Here is a 6,364-nt window from a genome sequence, read left to right as displayed (position 1 = left end):
GGATTGTGCTTTATGAGTTGTCCCTTTGCCAATAATAAATTATCTATGATCCTTTTTCAGTCAGATCCACTATTTTTTGTTTGCTCGTTTTTTGTTGTTTTTTGTTTTCTGATTCATGTCCATCCATTCCTTCTTTGACGATTGTTTTAATTTGTTCAGTGGATGATTTATGATTTTTTGTTGTCATTTCATTTCGTACCATTAGGGGCCGATGACCTCGATGGTAGGCCCCTTTAAACAACAAGCATCATCATCATCATCATCAGTATAGGTTCTGAATCTTACGAAAATCCCCATCCCTTATCTCCTGTTTTCCGGACTTTACGGACTTTCTTTACTCCTTCAATAGGCCTCTCTGTCTCCCGGGCAAGAGTCTCGTTAATGACCTTTGCGCGGTACCAATGGGTATTTCAGCCTCCAGACCCGCCATTCGTTCTAGATCTTCGGCGGTATATGCGCCTTTAGATGTTTTTTGGCGTCTTTCAGTGAGTGCACAATCCTGTTGGTTGTACACCACAGGATGCGCCCTTTTTCTGTGCTGGCGAAATCCCGCGTAGCTCTCAAACGTCCGATTGCATAGGTCAACGTGGCATCGATAAATGCCATCATCATCAGGAGATTCATGACTGCAACGTCTTAAGGGCTGTTTGCGTTGCGCTGGTTGCCTTGCCGAGTGATCGACCCCGCATTTTGGATACGAGTTGCATACGGTGTTTCCTGGGGGAAGATACTCATTCCCAGATTCCTCTCCTCGGGAAGCGGGCACGCCACTGCCTGGGACCGCGCCTATCCGAGGCTCGTTTCTTCTGAGAGGAGCAATGGTGCCCACTTTCCGTGGACGGGTGCTGTTAAACCTCTGTCCACCTGCGTACTCGCCAGTCTCCCACAGTTAGGATCCTCTTGGGTTGATCAGAGGTCCCCCGCGCCACCATTAAATGAATAATGGTTGTGGTAGGATGACCAAAGAATTCCAACAATGTCAAAGGTCAGTTCTCAGGTCCCCACCCACTCTCGGATCAAGCTGTGTTGCAAGCAATCTCTCTATATTGTAGATGAGAGACGACCTTTGCATTCTGACACATCAGTGGCCTTGGTAGGGAGAGGGTTGGGCCAACCCGCCAGCACCCTACGAGTTCTTACTTCCAGAAGAAGTAAGCAATTTCTCCCGTTTCGACACTGCCTCTATTTGTTTTAAACAGCAGTGGCGCTGGAAACCTAGAGGTCCGTCTTGGTCAGCAGAGGTTATGTCTTGTGCGTATAAACCCGTTCCGTAACTATGTTGTGCCCTACTGGACTCTGAAGTTCCGGCCAGGCGAAAGCCGGTCTCGAACCCAGAGTACGGTAGTGAAAGAACTCTCACAAACGTGAGCTGGTGCACATAGTCTTACCTGAACACATTCCTCTTCACTCAGTCGAATCAGCAATCTTCTCAGGGATAACATGGGTATAACGGGGCAACAAAAGATAAACAAGAGGATATGTGACAAATCAGGTAAGATTCGGCTAAATTAAAATAAAATAAAAATATCTAACAGAAAACTCGCTGCATTCAAAGTTTAACAAATAGGGATTTATTACACAAAATTGAATTATTTACAAAGGATAGAGCTTTCTCATAATGACAGGGTAAAATAACGCTGAGTCGAGGATAACCAGTTCACTGCCTTCACGAAAACTGTTGTGCTGCAACAAGCATGTTACAATAGTGTAAGTAACGAAGTTTAGAAAGATGGATATCTGCTTACACTCATAAACAGTTATTCCCATGAAATTTACAATGCCTCGCGCCGTCGAACCCCGGTGCAAACAAAAATCACCACAAAATGTACAATGACCTGACTCGGTCACGAACCCTAGTCCCATGACGATTAAGGCGTCAAAGATACCAATGCAAACAAAATAAAAAGGACACAATCAACATATACACGTGTGTAAGTATCAAACGGGCCAGTGTTAACATCTTACGTAAAACAAATAGGACATAAAAAGATTCTCACTCTGCTTTCAAAACATGAAGGTCGTTTCTTCCCCCCTGGCACCCTTGACAAACTGCAGACGACAATAACCAATTCTCAAGACTGTGACGTCCGGCGTAGCCCCTCACCCCTGTAACCACTTCACCAGCGACAGTCCACATAATTGATGGGCTCAGCTGACTGCCAGAAAAACATCTCGCCTCTCAAAATACCTCACGTAACCTGGCTGCTAAAAAGTACCTTTTTAAATACACCTGGGCGATCTGCCCTCATCTCAATATCCCCAGCGATATAACTCATCTTATTTCCGCCTCCCATGGGCTCAACCTTGATACGACAAAGACACAAATCAATATGCGATAAACACATGGCCATACTAGACCTCTCCAATACATACTCTCAACTGCGCTGGGCTCTCTCATATCAATCGCAAATCTTATTTCTGCCTCTCATGGGCTCATATCTCTCAAATATTCGGACTCGCTCGCTCTATTAGTGAATCTGGGTGAATTACTGGTTACGTCGTGGTCACAACTATACACGTCTACGTCTGCCGAAACAAATGCCTAAATGCGATATTAAAAAAAACCTATCTGTAAGACTAACCTCCTATGACCACAGGAGTTCGATCAAACCCATAAAATCACACGTACGTTAAAATAACACAATCAAAGTGAAATATGAACACGCAAACAAGGACTCTACAAATAACATCTACCTTAATGTACGGGGTTCGAGTTTGAGGCCTAGCTCTAAATTACAAGGAAAATTGTCCTACCATAACTAATCTGACTGACGGCCCCCATATTCCTATCTAAATTTAAATGACATGCTTGAAACAGAATTGGAAAGCTCTGACCTTGTTATCGATGACAGTACGGAGCGGCCATCCCTGCGGACCACTGAATCTACCACCTCATGGTGGACTGCGGGGCTGGCATCAGATACTGTTGACCACTTGGAGACATTCTTTCTTGTGTTGCGTCTTCGTACAGCTCCCTCTGTAGTTGGAAGGTGTCCCCTTCGATGTTGTGCTGATCAGGTGCTCCCAACGTTCCTGGATCGATGCCCGTTGTCGTGTTGGCTTCAGCTCCTGGTTGTGACTTCCTTGCAATGACGATGTCAAACACTCGTACTGACTTGATGCTGGGGTAACTGAAAATAAATTCATATATTACAGACTGTCCAAACTCGATGCCTGTCTCCATTACAATCGTGTCTCACACGTCACATTGACCAAGTCTCGTTCAGAGTTTTAACCTGGTACACAATAGTTTCTTCACTTCTCTCAGTCACTGTTCTTTCACCCTATCACACGGACAACATATAGTTTCATAATTCCTAACCTGAGCCAATATTAATTCTAGCCTTTCGTCCGTAATACCTTGACCTCATAAAAATATGAAGCTACTAGTTCATTAGTCTCTTATAAGCACTATCTCATCTCCCCATAGCATATTCTCACAGGTAAAATCTTAAATTCAGCTGAATATTCAAGTTGATTACTTACTTCCTTGCAGAAATAGCAGTACGGGTAGTAGGTGTCGCTCGAAGACAAAGCGTTGTTCTCAGTACCAACACGCAGTATGACGACTCGTTCAGACACCCTTTTGGTCCAAGAATGACCCTGATCTGCCCGGCGGCCTTAATTTATAATTCCGGATAGCGTCATCAAGCCGCTTGGCTGCGTGCACTCTTAGCGCGCCCGGGAAATTTTCCCCGCATTAATTATATCATGAGCTCTAATTAGCGAATGCATTAATGAATGCAGCCCTAATGCATATCAAAATAAAGCAGAAATAATACAGGTTGCAATTCTTGTCTCAAATCCAATGCAACTCTTCCGTAACCAAAGATATTAATTTATTTCTTTCTTCCCTCCAATAATAAGTTTAGCCGGGATCTGGGAAGCGTCCCCAATCTTCATCAAGAGGCTTGGCTTGGGACATAACTCCTTTTAATGAGTTCTGGAGATTTCTCATAATAACACTCGCGCTCACTTCACATAAGAACGCTTCTTCTGGACCCCTTTATGACATATACTGTAAGACATTGGCTTCGTGGGTGGCCTAGTGTGCTTCCAATATCCAATACTCAAATTAATACAATTGTCCCAATGAACAGAATGGTTCAATGTCTTTAGGCTTGAGTTTACATATTGTTTCCATTCACCTCCATTGGTGTCCCATTTCGGGTTTTTTTGTTGTCATTGGCTCTCTTTCTGATTTTACTCTCCCGGTTCCAATGGTCCTCATCGAGCTCTTGAGCATCCATCTTTTTGCTTTTGTACTCCAGTCAGTAGCCTTGCGCTTTTACACTTCGTCTCGGATACTAGTCCATAGGACCGACACCTCAAGCGACGAGCGTCTAAGGAGAGAGTCATTGTTACTCCTATTGTTACTTCCATTAAGATAGGCAGGGCTACTCGGGTCCCTTAAGATCAACCGAGCTACACTCTGGCCCCGAATGCTACAATGTCGTTAGCTCTACGCCAGGCCACCTTTGCACCAGAGATGAAGGCAGTACTCCCTTTGTTTATCGCGCTTACAGCGTTTACATCCCTCGCGTACCTTAAGAGAGTCCCGTCTACTCCCGCCGCTTATCCGTGCTCGCATACCCTACCACCAGTCACCCACCGGTGAAACTTCCCTCATTTCCCACTCAGGAGGACGAGGTGCCCTGTCGTGAGTATAGATCAGACGTGAGGCTGACTCACATTTCGCCGCACGTCTATCAGAACTAACGAGTCCGCCTGTCGTAGCGGCCGGCCTCCCACAGCCAAGGCGGGAGTAGAGGATTATCTTGGGAGAATTAGGCAAGCGGGTTCCTTACGGAAAATGGGGTTTGGCTATTCCACTCCAGGAGAGGTGTGGAGAGAAGAGTGGAACATTGCCCAGGGAAAACCTACGCGGAGGTACCCATCTGACCGCTCCCACGGTCACCCGCCGCCCGTAAGGTGTAAAATGCCTTACGGACTCGCACGCCATTCCTTCGAGCATCATTTTATTTTTGTTAGAAGTGGGAAATAGTGATCTCGTTGAAGGATATCAACATGTCGCTTGATTTGGTTTAAAGATTAAACCATTGCCAAAGCAAAAGCTAAGACAATTTCACGATCTTAAAGATCCCCTTCGTCTTTTTAGATGCAAGGAATGACGGCTGGGCCGACTTGCAGGGAACGGGGCCCGGGTATCATGGGGGAGAATAAAACCGGTCATAATCCATGAAGCCGTGATACATCTCTATGAAGGATCTTAAAGCCATTAGAGAGATGGTCCTCAGAGTGCCGATCTGGACAATCCCTAGGCGTTTAAGAGCCTTTAAGGTTGTCTTCGGCATGGCCCCTCGTGTGCCAACTACAATTGGCAACACGTCCCCACTAGCTACTCCGAACAAGGTTCGGAGTTGAGGCAGTAGACCGCGATATTTGCGCACTTTCTCATCCCTAGCACGACGGAGGTAGTCTCCATCCTCGTGGCGGACTGTTACATCGACCACGAAGACCCCTTCCCGGTTCTTCACGACCAAGTTCCTTTGATACTTCTACTGCCTCTTCCCTCACTACCTGGGTTTCGATGAGATCCCTGATCTCATCGTGACGGTGGATCCGCGCGGGTCGAGTGCTAGTGCACTCCCCGAGAATGTAGGCCAAGGTCTCCTTCTTGAGCCTACATTGGCGGCATCGCAGATCCTCCTGTGGACGAGCTCGGTTCAGGCTGGCTTTGTCACCTGCGGTGTTCGTCCGTAGCTGCAGAGCAGTAATAAATCTAGTTGGCTTTAATAAGGTAGGATCCCTGAGGAAGGAATTGCCTATCTTATCGCCGGTGAGGGACGGCACAGCCCTGCCCTGAGCCTCAAGCTCCTTCCACGTTCGTAGCTCTGTCTTCACAGCACGGGTTTTGAATTGCCGCACATCCCGTTCTGTGTAGGGAAATGGAAGTCGCACGGAATGCGCAAGCCTACGGAGATTCGCAGTAGTACTTTTGCATCCCGACAGAGCTACTACAACGGGGTCCGTAGAATTCTGAAAACGGAGCCCCATTGAAAGTGCCACTCGAGGTACAAGGTTTTGTAACCTCGGGAAACCTAGTCCCCCATCTCCCCTTCCACAGTATATCACCCCATTAAAAATTGACTGTGGAAGGTGCATTAAACGCTTAATGGATACCCTCAGCTCCTGGTCGATCTCCTTGAGGCGAGAGATCCCTGGTATAGCTATTACCAGCTGATGAAGGAATCCGGGGACTAGGTAAGTCTACAACAAGTGCGGCTTAAGGGCGAGGCGTTCGACCCTCTCCGTAATAGCACGGATATTGATCCTGAGTGCGCTCAGGTCGATGCCGGACCAGATGGAGTACCGTACCCCCAGGTAGGTAAAGCCATCATCC

The 6,364-nt window shown here is 46.7% G+C and overlaps 1 pseudogene; it reads right to left on the bottom strand.

Moving 5' to 3' along the window:
- Positions 1-5,168: 5,168 nt before the first annotated feature.
- On the bottom strand, positions 5,169-6,079 carry LOC137500471 (uncharacterized; annotated as a pseudogene).
- Positions 6,080-6,364: the final 285 nt, after the last annotated feature.

The sequence above is a fragment of the Anabrus simplex genome, chromosome 4 (assembly GCF_040414725.1).
Source record: "Anabrus simplex isolate iqAnaSimp1 chromosome 4, ASM4041472v1, whole genome shotgun sequence".
Classification (NCBI taxonomy): Eukaryota; Metazoa; Arthropoda; class Insecta; order Orthoptera; family Tettigoniidae; genus Anabrus; species Anabrus simplex.
This window is presented reverse-complemented; position numbering and strand designations above follow the sequence as displayed.